Source organism: Antechinus flavipes, chromosome 3, assembly GCF_016432865.1.
Source record: "Antechinus flavipes isolate AdamAnt ecotype Samford, QLD, Australia chromosome 3, AdamAnt_v2, whole genome shotgun sequence".
Classification (NCBI taxonomy): Eukaryota; Metazoa; Chordata; class Mammalia; order Dasyuromorphia; family Dasyuridae; genus Antechinus; species Antechinus flavipes.
In genome coordinates this window covers 443,745,734-443,760,159 of record NC_067400.1, presented here as the reverse complement: position 1 = coordinate 443,760,159, position 14,426 = coordinate 443,745,734, and positions in this window count along the sequence as shown.

The window sequence follows — 14,426 nt, the reverse complement described above, 5'->3', positions numbered from 1 at the left end:
AAAATTTGTAAAGAATATGGCACAATGATACCCTTTGATCCAGTAGTGTTTCTACTGGGCTTATACCCTAAAGAGATACTAAAGAAAGGAAAGGGACCTGTATGTGCCAAAATGTTTGTGGCAGCCCTGTTTGTAGTGGCTAGAAGCTGGAAAATGAAAGGATATCCATCAATTGGAGAACGGTTGAGTAAATTGTGGTATATGAATGTTATGGAATATTATTGCTCTGTAAGGAATGACCAGCAGGATGAATACAGAGAGGACTGGCGAGACTTACATGAACTGATGCTGAGTGAAATGAGCAGAACCAGGAGATCATTATATACCTCAACAATGATACTGTTTGAGGATGTATTCTGATGGAAGTGGACCTCTTTGATAAAGACAGCCTTAATTGATGAAAGATGGACAGAAGCAGCTACACCCAGAGAAAGAACACTGGAAATGAATATAAACTGCTTGCATTTATGTTTTTCCTCCCGGGTTATTTATACCTTCTGAATTCAATTCTCCCTATGCAACAAGAAAACTGTTTGGTTCTGCACACATATATTGTATCTAGGATATACTGCAACCCATTGAACATGTAAAGGACTCTTGCCATCTGGAGGAAAGGGGTGGAGGGAGAGAGGGGAAAAATCGGAACAGAAGTGAATGCAAGGGATAATGCTGTAAAAAATTACCCTGGCATGCATTCTATCAATAAAAAATTATTTTAAAAAAATGTTTGTGGCAGCCCTCTTTGTAGTGGCCAGAAACTGGAAACTGAGTGACTGCCCCTCAATTGGAGAATGGCTGAATAAATTGTGGTATGTGAATGCTATGGAATATTATTGTTTGGTAAGAAATGACCAGCAGGATGATTTCAGAGAGGCCTGGAGAGACTTACATGAACTGATGCTGAGTGAAATGAGCAGAATCAGGAGATCATTATATACTTCAACAACAATACTATATGATGATCAATTCTAATGGACTTGGCCTTCTTCAACAATGAGATAAAACAAATCAATTCCAATAGAGCAGTAATGAATTAAACCAGCTACACCCAGCGAAAGAACTCTGGGAAATGAGTATAATCACTGCATAGAATTCCCAATTCCTCTGTTTTTGTCCACCTGCATTTTTGATTTCCTTCCTAGGTTAATTGTATACTATTTCAAAGTCTGATTCTTTTTGTACAGCAAAATAACTGTATGGGCATGTATACATATATTGTATTTAACATATATTTTAACATATTTAACATGTATTGGTCAACCTGCCATCTGGGGGAGGAGGGAGGGAAGAAATTGGAACAAAAGTTTTTGCAATTGTCAGTGCTGAAAAATTACCCATGCATATATCTTGTAAATAAAAAGCTATAATAAAAAAAGAATATAGCACAATGCCTAGCACATAATAGCTGCTTAATAAATGCTTGTTCCCTTCCCTTTCTCTCCCTATCTTTTTCCTCCCTAAACAATCAGTAGAGCTTATACTACACTAAAACCTGAGAATCCAAAGATAAAATAAAACAGTCCCTATCCTCAAGGACCTTAGACTTTACTAGGAAACCATCTAGTACTTTCAACACAAATTTGAAAAGACAATTAGGATTTGAGGGGTAACTTTTCTTTATGCTGAAAATATTTCACTCAAGTATGAGTAGTAAGAAGCACTGTGAAAGAGCAAATACAGTGTGAGAGTCAAGAAGATCTGGATTCAAATCCTGCCTCTGACCCTTAACAACTAGACAAATCACAGATAAACCATTTAATCTCTCTATGTCCCAGGCATTCTCTAGGCTCTCTCTGTGAAATTACAAATATATTGTGAATGTATTGAAAGAAGTTCCCCACCTCCCCACTTAGTTTCCCATATGGACTGAAACCACAGTTCCTTTATGTTGGATGAAAAATACTTTTTTTCCCTAACATTTTAATATTTTCCTTCAGGTTCTCTATCCAGATTTCACTATCCCAATTTGGGATCCTTTCATTCTTCTCCCTGTCCATGAGAACTGCCTTCTTTGCTTCCCCAAAGCAGTTCCATATTTCTCTCATTCTTTTGCTACCTTCTCAAACTGTTAATTTGTTAATCAAGCTGCTAATTAGCTAGAAAGGCAATTAAGTTAGAAAGGATTGGGTAATTAGTTAAGTTAAGTAAGTAGAAAGGAACTCCTACCCTTCTGTATTTATGGGCATAACTTTCCTGCTTGTTATTGCCAATTTTCATGAAATAGCAACAGTTCTCCATTTTACGTCCAATTCTATCATAGTCATGATAAGAAAAATCACAGCACCTCAGATTTAAAAGACCTTAGAAGCCATCCACTCCAACTCATACTTGAATATCAGTTCATTCTATAATATCCAAGACAAAGTCCTTTATTCAGATTTTACTTGAAAATTCGCAGTGATAAAGAATTCGCAATCTACCAAGGTAGTAGAATATTCTATCCAGCATCTTATTTTTGGATAGTTTTATTTTTTTCTAAAACTGCTAATAATAAATGGAACTCTTGAACCAACATGGCATTTTTTTCTTTAATCACATTCATACTCTATTATGCTCCATGAACAGCATTTATTTATTTATTTATTAGTAGCTTTTTATTTACAAGTTATATGCATGGGTAATTTTACAGCATTGACAATTGCCAAACCTTTCATTCTAATTTTTCCCCTTCTTCCTCCCATCCTCTCCCCTAGATGGCAGGATGACCAACATATATTAAATATATTAAAATATAAATTAAATACAAAATAAGTATACATGTCCAAACCATTATTTTGCTGTACAAAAAGAATCGGATTCTGAAATATTATACAATTAGCCTGTGAAGGAAATAAAAAATGCAGGAGGGCAAAAATAGAGGGATTGGGAATTCTATGTAATGGTTCTTAGTCATTTCCCAGAGTTCTTTCACTGGGTGTAGCTGGTTCAGTTCATTACTGCTCCATTGGAACTGATTTGGCTCATCTCATTGCTGAAGATGGCCAGGTCCATCAAAATTGATCATCATATAGTATTATCATTGAAATATATAATGATCTCCTGGTCCTGCTCATTTCACTCAGCATCAGTTCATGTAAGTTTCTCCAGGCCTTTCTGAAATCATCCTGTTGGTCATTTCTTACCAAACAGTAATATTCCATAATATTCATATACCACAATTTATTCAGCCATTCTCCAATTGATGGGCATCTACTCGGTTTCCAGTTTCTGGCCACTCCAAAGAGGGCTGCATGGACATCATTTGTAAATTTAAAAAATGCATTTGGATCAATGATAATAAATGTTTCTTGAACTGAACTACACAATTTCACATATGATTACAGGTTTAACAACAGCAGATTGTAGACATATATTTTCTAGGAATAAAATGCCTGCATGCATAAAATTCTTAACTTCTTCAAAAGAATATATATCATTTTGTCATTACCTCTCTTTGGAAACTAAATAAGCAACATAATGCTTTAATTTAGTTCTTTTCCCTCCTTTAAAAAAATCTTAAACAACATCATATAGAATGAGCTTTTCCATATGCACTGTGGAAGAGAAAATTGAAACATATAATGTAAAGTTTACTCTTCTTTTAAAGTACATAATAAGTTCAACATATAAATTTCAAAATTGTCCTTATCTGTGATTCCTTCTGCATTCTTTTCATTTTAACAGGGAAGGATGTTTAGCTACCTTCTCTATCCCATAGAAAGAAAAAAAGAAAGAAAGAAAGAAAGGAGGGAGGGAGGGAAAGAAGGAAAGAGGAAAGGAAGGAGGGAAGGAGAGAGGAAGGAAGGAAAGGAAGGAAAGAAGAGGAAAGGAAGGAGGGAAAGAAGGAGGGAAGGAAGGAAAATAAAACCCTTATAGCAAATATACATATTCAACCAAAACAAATTCCCACATTGGCCATGTTCCAAAATGTCTTACATGTACTTCTTATGGATGAATATTTGCTCTCAATAAATGCTAAAGATATCTGACTCATTTTAATATTGGTTCTATTAAATGTTAGGGTATATAATGAATAATACCCAACATTTATAATACACTATAAATTTCCAAAAGTACTTTATATAACGATATCATTTGAGCCTCACAATAGCCCTATGACAGGATTTTTTTTTAAAGTTTTGGCTTGGAAATGTAATTTCTTTGCTTTTTCCTCAATTCATAATTTTTTGAAGATGTTATAGAGGTTAATTGACATGTTTAGCTATCTTCAGAGGCAGGACCTGAATTCAGGTCTTACTACTTTTAAATCTAGTTTTTTTTATCCATTACTTCATACAACTTAAAGTTCTTTAAAGCAAGGATGTCTGCCATTTTATTTAAAGCAGCTTTCTGGCCTTCATATGAAATTCATTGTTCACTTAAAACAGGCACATTTTCATTCTTAGGTAACAGAGGATAAATCAAAATTGCTGATTTATCACTCCTTTCCCTAATGTTTCCTTTTGTTTCTTTGCTGGTCTAACCATTCTTTACAGCATATTTTGCTCTTACACTAACCTCATTGAGATATTCCAGATGGAAAAAATGTTAAACACATTTTAAACTTCATTGATGAAAGAACAGGAAGGTGGGGATAGGCATCTTTAAGAACAAAGTTCTGTGATCCAGAATAAAATATTTAAATTCTTCCTTCTCCCATTGTAGAAATAAATACAAGAAGAAAAGAATTTCATTAGCTTTCTTTAACTGAGAAATTGCCAGATTCCAGTCAGTGCTTAAAACAAATCTCAGGTGAAAAATAATAGCACTTATCGAGAGCAAATTAAAAATTTTAAAGCCATTTGGCAATGGAGTATAATAGAATAACATGTGTACTGAAGAGAACAATTTATAGTTCAAGAAGACCTGAAGTCATGGTTGTCCTGGAGTTAAATTTTCAGTCTCAGAACTTACACCTTGGAAGTCAGTAAATGGCACAAACTGGGTCTGGATTTATTGTTTTTTTTTTGTTGTCTAGACTCAAGAAAGGGATGGAAAAAATACTAATAAAGCTTATTAAACTTACATGTATGTTCTGGGTAATTTTTTTTTTGTTAGAGAGTTATTTATTAAACATATATCAGAGAAGATGGTAGAAAGCATGAAGTTGTCTAAGATCTCCCCAGTTTCCCTTGGAATCAACACTAAATCAAGTCTTTTAATGGATTATGGCGTGACAGAACCCACAAAAATTTGAAATTAAATAATTTTCCAGCTTAAGATATCTTGGAAGGACTTCAGGAAAGGTCTGCAAACAACCAGAAAGAAAAAAATTCAAATATCAAGGAACCCACAGGATTACCTAAGACATAGCATCTTCCACATTAAAGTATCAAAGGGCCTGGAATATGATATTCCAGAAGGCAAAGGAACTTGAACTACAACCAACAATCAAATACCCAGCAAAACTGAGCATTATCTTTCAGGGGAAAAGATGAATCTTCATTGAAATAAAGGATTTTCAAATCACTTCTGATGAAATGATGAGAGCTAAAAAGAAAATTCAATATGGAAATACAAGACTCAAGAGAAGTATAAAAAGGTAAATAGGAAAAAATATGTCATTTAAAATTTAAACAGTTTACATTCCCATGCAGGAAATTGATACTTGTAACTCTTGAGAACTATTTTTGTTAGAGCAGTTAGAAGGGATACATAGAGGGAGTGGGTAAAAGTTGATTTTAATGTCAAGAAATAAAAATGAAATTAGGGGTGAAAAAGGAATTAAAGTAAAATCCCTTTTTTCACTGGGAGAAGAAGAAAGAAGGAGGTAAAACAGAGTAAATTATATATCAGATGAAGGACACAAAAGACTTATTACAGTAGAGAAAAATAATGGAGAGCCTTAATCTCATTGTATTTGGCTTAAAGAGGGAATAATATATACCTTGATGCTTGATGGGTATAGAAATGTATCTTATCTGATAAGGAAGTATGAAGGAAAATAAGAAATAAAAAGTAAAAGGGAGAGCAGAAGTAGAAGGGAAAAAGGGTAAAAAAAGGAGGGGCTGATAGAAGGGAGGGCAAATTGAGGGAAGTGAGTGTCAGAAGAAAATAATGATGAGGTGAGAAAGGGTGAAAGGAGAGGAGAAAGTATAAATGGGGAGAAATAGGATGGAGGAAAATATAGAGTTAATAATCATAACTGTGAATGGGATGAATTCTCCTATAAAATAGAAGCTGATAGTATTGAAAACCAAAGTCCTACAATATGTTTTTTTACAAGAAACACTTTTGAAACAAAGAGATACATACAGAATAAAGGTAAAAGACTGGAGCAGAATATATTTTGCTTCAGCTGAAGTAAAAATAAATAATAAAACAAAGAAACAGGAGTAGTAATACTGATCTGAGACAAAACAAAAGCAAAAATAGATCTAATTTAAAAAAATAAGCAAGGAAAGAATATCTTGCTAAAGGGTACCAAATATAATTACAAAATAAAGAAAAAAAGTTAAGTAATAGAATAGAATTTTAGAAAAGTTAGATATGATAGATAGACCTCTGGAAAAATAATTTTTTTCTCAGTAGTACATGGCATATACACAAAAATTAACCATATATTAGGCATAAATCCTCACAATCAAATGCAGAAAGGCAGAAATAGTAAATTTATCCTTTTCAGATTATGATGTAATGAAAATTAGATCTAATTAAGAGCAATGGAAAAATAGACTTTAATTAAACTAAGTAGTCTAATCTCTAAAGAATGAATGAGTTAGAGGATATGAACAGACAATTTTCAGTTGAAGAAATTAAAGCCATTTCTAGTCATATGAAAAATGCTCTATGCAAATTAATATAACTCTGAGATATTACTTCACACCTCTCAGAATGATTAAAAATACAGGAAAAGATAATGATGAATGTTGGAGAGGATATAGGAAAACTAGAACATTAATACATTGTTGATGGAGTTGTGAAATGATCCAACCATTTTGGAGAACAATTTGGAACTATGCCCAAAGGGCTATAAAACTGTATAAAACATTTGATCCATCAGTGTCTTTACTGGATCTGTATTCCAAAGAGGTCATAAAAGAGGGTAAATGACCCACATGTACAATGTTTGTAGCAGCTCTTTTTGTAATAACAGTAGACAGTAAGTAGACAGTAAGACAGTAAGAAAGTAGAAATTGAGTGGTTGCTCAGAGAATGGCTGAGTAAGTTGTGTATGTAATGGAATATTATTGTTCTATAAGAAATAATGAGCTGGCTGATTTTGGAAATAGCCTGGAAAGAAGCACATGAACTATGCTAAATGAAGTAAGCAGAATGAAGAGAACATTGTACACAGTAACGACAAGATTATGTGATGATTAGTTTGATGGACTTGGCTCTTTTCAACAAGGAGGTGATTCAGGACAATTCCAATAGACTTGGAATGGAAAGTATCATCTGCATCCAGAGAGAGGATTATAGGAACTGAATGTGTATCAAAGCAGAGAATTTTCACCTTTTTTGTTGTTATTATTGGTTTAACTTGGTTTTTTTTTTTCCTTTCTCATGTTTTTTCCCTTTTGATCTGATTTTTTCTTATACAGCATGATGAATGTGGAAATATGTTTAGAAGAATTGCACATGATTAACCCTTATTGGATTGCTTGCTGTCTTAAGGTCAAGATAAGGAGAAGAAGGAGAAAAATTTGGAGTACAGGGTTTTGCAAGGGTAAATGTTAAAAAACTATCTTTGCATGTATTTGGAAAAATAAAATACTATTTTTAAAAAGAATGAATGGGTCATACAAAAAATCATAGAAACAATCAATAATTCCATCCAAGAGAACAACAATAATGAGATAACATACCAAAACTTATGAGATGCAGCCAAAGTAATTCTTAGGGGAAATTTTATATCTCTAGAAACTTACATGAATAAAATAAATCAATGAATTGGGCATGCAACTAAAAGAGCTAGGAAAAGAACAAATTAAAACTACCAATTAAATTCCAAATTAGAAATCTTGACAATTAAAGGAGAGATTAGTAAAATTGAAAGTAAGAAAACTATTGATTTAATAAAAAAAAAAAAAGCTAAGAGTTGATTTTGTGAAAAAATAAAATAGATAAACTTTGGTTAATTTGATTAGAAAAAGGAAGAAGGAAAACCAAATAACTAGTATCAAAAATGAAAAGGGAATTCTACCAAATATTTAAAGAACAATTAATTCCAATACTATATAAACTCTCTGGGAAAATAGATGGATAAGAAATCCTACCAAATTCTTTTAATGACATAGTGCTGATATCTACACCAGAAAGAGCCAAAATAAAGAAAAATTATAGACCCATTTCTCTAATGAATATTGATGCAAAAATCATAAATAAAATATTAGCAAAGAGAGTCAACAATTTATCATTAGAATAAATCACAAGGACCAAGTAGGATTTATACCAGGAATATAGAGTTGGTTCAATATCAGGAAAACTATCAGCATAATTGATCATATCAATAATAAAAACTAACAAATCATATGATTATCTCAATAAATGTAGCAAAAGCTTTTTGACATAATACAGCACTCATTCCTAATAAAAACACCACTATGAATAGAGTTTTTCTTAAAATAATAAGTACCATCTAACTAAAACCATCAGCAAGCATTATCAGATAAGCTAGAAACTTTCCCAATAAGATCAAAGGTGAAACAAGGATGCCTATTATCACCACTATTGTTCAATGTTGTACAAAAAATGTTAGCTGTACCAGCAAGAGAAGAAAAAGAAATTGAAGAAATTAGAAATTAGAATAGGCAATGAGGAAACAAAACTTTTATCATTCTTTGCAAATGATATGATGGTAAACTTAGAGAAACCTAGAGAGTCAACTAAAAAACTACTTGGAAAAATTAACAACTTTAGCAAAGGTGCAGGATATAAAATAAACCCTCATAAATCATTGGCACTTCTATATATTACCAACAAAGTCCAGCAGCCATAAATAGAAAGAGAAATTCCATTTAAAATAACTGTAGATAATATAAAATATTTGGAAGTCTACCTGCCAAGACAAATCCAGGAACTATATGAACACAATTGCAAAACACTTTTCATAAAATGTCAGATCTAAACAATTGAGAAAAAAAATTATCAATTGCTCATGGCTAAGCCAATATAATAAAAATAATAATTCTATCTAAATTAATCTACTTATTAGTGCCATACTAATCAAATTGTCAAAAAAAAAATTATACAACTAGAAAAATAATAACAAAATTCATCTAGAAGAACAAAAGGTCAAGAAGACAAAGCCCTGATCATCAAAACCATTTGGTAATGGCTAAGAAATAGAGTGGTAGGTCAATGAAATGGGTTAGGCACACAAGATACAATAGTCAATGACTTTATTAATCTACTGTTTGATGAACCTATAGACTCTAGTTTTGGGGATAAAAATCTGCTATTTGACAAAAATTGCTGGGAAAACTGGAAAATGCTTTCTCAAAAATTAAGCTTTATAAAAAAAGAGTTAATCATGTGTAATTCTTCTAAATATATAGACTTATTAAGATAAATTTATAAAAGATAATACTATAAGAGCAAGGAATCACGGGAGCAAGAAATAGTTTTCCCTTCAAATCTTTAGAGAAGGGAGGAAATTATAATCAAACAAAAAATAGACAAAATTATGAAATTCAAAATGGATAATTTTGATCTCATTAAATTTTAAAAGTTTTGTACAATGTAGCCAAGATTAGAAGGTAAGCAGAAATCTGGGAAACAATTTTTATAGACAGTGTTTCTGATAAAGGTCTTATCTCTAAAATAGATAGAAAACAGAATCAAATTTATAAAAATACAAATCATTCCCCAGTGGGTAAATGGTCAAAGGATATGCACAGACAATTCTCAGATGAAGAAATTATAGCTATCTATAGTCATACGAAAAATAATTTAAATCATTATTGATTAGAGAATTGCGAATTAAAACAACTCTAAGATACTACCTCACACATATTGGCTAAGAAGATAGAAAAAGATGATAAATGTTGGAGGGAATGTTGGAAAACTGGAACACTAATTAATGCATTGTTGGTGGAGTTGTGAAATGATCCAATCCTCTGGAGAGCAATTTGGAACCATGCCTAAAGGGTTGTAAATTGTCCATGCTCTTTGATCTATCAGTGCCACTACTGGGTCTGTATACCAAAGAGATCATTAAACTCTCTTTCTTGTGGTTTTTTTCCTGTTCTGGTTGTTCTTTCACAACCTGACTAATGTGGAAATATTTTTAAAATGATTGTACATTTATAATCTGTATTGGACTGTTTGCTATCTTGGAGTGGGGGAAGGTAAAGTTGGGGAGGAAAAAAAATTTGGAACTCAAAATCTTACAAAAATCAATGTAATTAGAAAAATAAACTACTACTGAGAAAAAATAGAATGTAAAAGGCCAAATCACTTCATCCCTCTGGGTTTCATTTGCCTTCTCTGTAAAATAAGATAAAGACTATAGATATTATGTTTGTCATTCTTCATTGTTGCTACAGATAATACAGGTAGTTTTCCCATCTGTAAAATTACCAGCCTCCTATTTTGAAAGGTACAAGAAAGGAAATAGGTGGCTGAGCATCATTGCCCTGAATTCCTCCCAGAATTTTCTGCTGTAGTTGCCCAAGTTCCTCTTGGCTTGGTCTAAAATCTAAAGCATATGAGTGAAATGAGCAGAACCAGGAGATCATTATATACCTCAACAACGATACTGTTTGAGGATGTATTCTGATGGAAGTGGATCTCTTCGATAAAGAGAGCCTTAATTGATCAAAGATGAACAGAAGCAGCTACACCCAGAGAAAGAACACTGGGAAATTAATATAAACTGCTTGCATTTTTGTTTTTCTTCCCGGGTTATTTATACCTTCTGAATTCAATTCTCCCTGTGCAACAAGAAAACTGTTCGGTTCTGCACACATATATTGTATCTAGGATATACTGCAACCCATTCAACATGTAAAGGACTCTTGCCATCTGGGGGAAGGGGTGGAGGAAGGGAGGGGAAAAATCGGAACAGAAGTGAATGCAAGGGATAATGCTGTAAAAAATTACCCTGGCATGCGTTCTATCAATAAAAAGTTATAAAAATAAAATAAAATAAAATAAAATCTAAAGCATAAAATCAATTGCACATAATATTTCAGGCAAATTGACTTGTTTGACCAATCTAGAATATAAGCTCTAGGAAAATCTTCAAATATAGTTTGTAGCTATATTTTGAGTCTATATAGCTTGTGGCTCATTCCATATTTAGATTCTTAATCCAGGTTATTCAAGAAAATATACATACATACATATACATACAATTACAGGAAAAAATATATATATATAGGTATGTATATGCACTGCAGTTTAGACTGCATTTACTATTTGAAACCTGAAAGCAAAATAAACTGTATTAAACTTTAACCTTCCCTTGTCATTCCATTAGGGCAGTTAGATGAGCCAATTAAGAGAGTTCTGGGCCTGGAGTCAGAAAGATTCATTTTCTTGAATTTAAATCTGGCCTTAAACACTTACTAGTTGTGTGACCCTGGCCAAGATATTTAACCATGTTTGCCTCAGTTTCCACATCTATAAAATGAACTGGAGAAGGAAATAGCAGACCATACCAGGATCTCTGCCAAGAAAATGTCCATTAGAAGAGTCAAACCCAATTAAAAAAAATTCAACAATACATGTGCTAGGTACTGTGCTAAGCCTTGGAGATATAAAGAAAGTCAAATGACAAACAATTATTTGTAAATGTAACATATATAGTGTAAATTGGAATAGAGGATACTAGCATTTATGGAAACCAGAAAAGGCTTCTTTTAGAAGATGAGATTTTATCTAGAACTTTAAGAAAGGCAGGAGATACTAATGAGAATAGAGAGAATTCCAGGCATGAAGCGCATTTAGTGAAAATGTCCAGAGTTGAGAGACAGGTATCATGTGTAAAGAGACAAAATCACTGTATCACAGACTGCACGGACGATAGTATAGAATAAGACTAGAAAGATAGGAAGAGCCCAGGTGGTGAAGGGCTTTAAAAACTTACTAAGGGGTTTTATGGTTTTTTTCCTTGAGGTGATAGTGATCTACTGGAGTTGATTGAATAGGAGGGAGACATAGTGATATCTGTGGTTTAGGAAGATCTGCTGAGTGACTGGTGGATAGATTGTAGTAGAGTTAAGTATTGAGGAAGGAAGACAACATGGCAGGTTTATTTCAATAAACCAGGCATGAGGTGGTGAAGCCCTTAACCAGGCTGCTGGTATTAGAAGAGAAAAGAAGGAATATTTGAGTTATTATGAAGCTACAAATGACAGGATTTGGAAACACATTGGCTATGTCTGGGTAGTTAAAGAGTGAGAAGTTGAGGATGACTCCTAAGTTATGAGCCTGTATGGTTCAGAGGATGCAGTGCCCTCATCAACAATAGGGAAGCTAAGAAGAAGGGGAAGTTTACAGAGTTTGCATAGATTGGCTTTAAGGTATTTACATTATGTTTAGATTATAATGTCTAATGGGTAAATGAAGATGTGAGATTGGATGTCAAGATAAGTTTGGGCTGGTAATCAGATCAGAGAGTCATCAGCATAGAGATAATAATTAAATCCATGGAAAATGATAAGATCACCAAGAGAAACAGAACAGAGGGAGAATAGAAGAGGACTCGGGACAGAGCCATGAGGAACATAGAAGGTTAGTGGATGTGACCTTTATGAAGAAGCAGAAAAAAAAGAGAAAAAGGAGCAGATGGGTAGTAATCACTACCTATGGCAGTAGACAAAATGCTAATCTAGGAGCTGGGAAGATCTGTGTTCAAATCCTGCATCAGATATGGCTGGAAGGGCTCATTGTCCCCTTATTATCACTCTTGAATGAAATCAGGCATAACCAAATGCAAAATTCCTGTTATGTTCAAATTGTACCTTACTATATCAATTGCTCTGGAACAAAGCCATGTTTTCAAAATAATTGTTATCGTTGAAATGATTATACTATAATTTTTCTGGAATGAATTAGTAACAAGAGCCATTTATGCTATACTTTTCATCCTTGTGACTTCCTGGATCAAAACTCTCTTATCTTTCTACTTTATGTATTACCTTCCCCAAAAGAATATTATTTTCCTCAAAGCAGAGAATGGCTGCTTTTTATAATTATATGCCTAGTGACTAGCATAATTTTCATTCATCCAAGATCAGCTGTCTATCCAATATTCCATGTTGCTTTTTTGTTCCTAGTAAATATTTATTAAATGTTTATGGAATCCAATTGAATTGTTGAATACAAAAGCTTAATACTTGAGTATTTCAAAATATATTTTATTCTGTTAGTGTGAGCACTCCCTATACCAATGCAGAATGATGCTCTTTCTACTTCTTAGTAGCCAGTTTCAAAAACTGAAGAGCCGGAAAAAAAAAAGTCAAGTGGAAGTCAACCTGTGAACTCAGCTTAGGCTGATCTCTAGAAGACTGACTGAGTTAATCATTATAACCATGGCACTCAATACTTTTACAGCTTGGAACCTATTAGAGGCATAGCCTTAGAGAAGCTAAGGGACATCTCTACCACACAAGAAAGAATGGGTACCCCACAAAAAGAATAGAAGAAAAGCCAGCCAACTGTGTCAAAATTAATATAGAAAATATTAATTTTCAATATTTAAATTCAATATTCCAATATTCAAAGAAGAAAATCATTGAATAGTTATTCCTAAAGTGAATTCAAGCTATTCATTTTGAATGGCTAAGAAAATAAACTCACTAAGTACATTTGGCAAGGAATCAAGTCTAATAGATCTAAGGCAAGACAGAATATTAGGACTCCTGGGTTCTTTCCATAACTCTGCCATAGAAGTTGAAAAAAGTTGTATATACCATCTCAACTCAAGAAGTAGTGAAATTCTGGGAATTCATTCAAGTGGAAACAGTTGATGAGAACTGTTATGCAAAGTATAACAAGTTGCTTTGCAAAATGTCTCTCTCTAGAAGCTTGTGTCAACAAAGGTTTGAAAACCACAAGCCACAAGGAAAAACACATATAACTAGGAAACTGAACTAGAAAAACTGAAGTTCTTCCAAGAGAATGCAACTAGAAATTTGATCACATCACAAGTGTAACATTTTTGACATGCTACCAAGTGCTACTATAAATAATTCAATACTGTAAATAATTCAATTTTTGCAAAGATATTTCTAAAGTAATTAGATTGCAAAGCCTGAATTCTGGATTTATTGCCAATAAAATTATTGTAAATAAAATTTACATTGTTTTTCCCAGATAGAATTTAGAGTTGCAAAGACTTCTAGAAAGTATCTAGTTCAAATACCTTATGTTATAGATAAAGAAATGAAGGCCCAGAGAAATTAAATGACTTCCCTAAAGTACTACAGATAATAAGATCAGAATATGAACCCAGACCAAATGACTCCAAATTCAGTGTTTTTACCACTGAAAGTCTT